The sequence below is a fragment of the Octopus bimaculoides genome, chromosome 21, assembly GCF_001194135.2.
Source record: "Octopus bimaculoides isolate UCB-OBI-ISO-001 chromosome 21, ASM119413v2, whole genome shotgun sequence".
In the NCBI taxonomy this organism is placed as follows: domain Eukaryota; kingdom Metazoa; phylum Mollusca; class Cephalopoda; order Octopoda; family Octopodidae; genus Octopus; species Octopus bimaculoides.
In genome coordinates, this window is record NC_069001.1 from 1,738,617 (window position 1) to 1,739,984 (window position 1,368).

A 1,368-nucleotide genomic window follows, 5' to 3' on the forward strand; every position below is an offset into this window, starting at 1 on the left:
GCTTTAGTTCGGGTGGGTTGGAGATCAAAAGGATCTAATTACGTTTTTTAGTGACCGGCAATTACAGAGAAAATTGAAAAAAATACTTTTTTTTTTTCTGTGTCGTTTCCGTTTTTGAGATTGAATATATACTAAAACAAAAAGTAAGGGAAGAAGCAAAAGAACCCAGACTGGGGGGGAGGACCTCCCTCCCGCAACCACTGTCCCAACAAAAAATTTGTTTTCGTGTATGTGTCTGCTTTTCTTGCTGATGTTAATGTCATTTTCTTTTTACGATACCCATGTGACGAATAACAGGATTATGGTAAATCTAATTGATCTGTGGCCTTTAAGTTAGGTATCATTGTTGTTGCTGTGGTTATTAATAAGTTTCGTTTCTTTTTTTTTATTATTATTTGCTTTTCATGTAACCCACCCCCTCTCGCAATATAGACACCGCTTGTTATCTCCCAAATATATTGTCCTTCTCATCCATCGCTCTTGTAACGAAGAAAAACATTATTGTTATTGTTACTGCTGCTGCTACTACTATTACTATTATTACTCTGGCAATTGAATGTTCGAATGCCGGTAGATGCAGGTGCCTCGTAGTATTTACTTCCGTCCTGCTATGTTCTTGGTTCAAATCGTGTTGTGTCTGATCTTGTAATTTAATGACAAAGAGATTTGGTTATTGAGATCACATTTCATTAAGCTGTTTGTGAATGAGGTGTTTGGTAAGAAGCTTGCATCACAACCACATGATTCCATGTTCAGTCCCACTGCATGGCATTTTGGACATGCGTCTTCTACTATAGACTCAGTCTGATCGAAGCCTTGTAATTGGCTTTGGTTGACGGAAACTGGAAGAAGCTTGTTTTCTGCATGGGTTAGAGAGGGTCTCCTGTTCTAGAAATGGCTTGGTGCTCTTCTTGACTCCATCCTCTTTACAAAGAGTACTAAGTGCATTTTTCATGGCACCAGCACTGTAGGGGTTGTATTGCCATCAGCAAGACTTTTAAGAGTCCTCTCAAGCCCTATATGGCTACTGTTCAGAAGAATTACCAATTGTGTTGTTTCTGTTACAAGCTGCAGAGTATTTGTGCATCACCCTATAGCTTTCTTTTTGTGTGTGTCCGTGTGTCCATGTCATTTCCCTTCTTGACAACAATGATAGTTTGTTTCTGTTTCTGACTTAGCAATTTGGCAAAAGACAGCAATAAAGTAAGTACTACTTAAAAAATAAGTACTGGCGGTGTGTGGTGGTGGTGGGGGGGGGGGTCAATTTGTTTGACTAAATCCTCCATGGCAGTGCTCCAGCATGGTTGCAGTCCAAGTCCATGCTTTTGTCGTGCAGCTGTCTGGTTACCATTTAAGTCAGCTTATTCA

At 39.8% G+C, this 1,368-nt stretch overlaps 1 protein-coding gene across 3 annotated transcripts in view; it reads left to right on the top strand.

Annotated features, from left to right (window-relative positions):
- The window catches only part of LOC106877804 (uncharacterized), a 22,072-nt gene that overhangs the window by 10,088 nt on the left and 10,616 nt on the right, over positions 1–1,368 (top strand). The window lies entirely within an intron of this gene.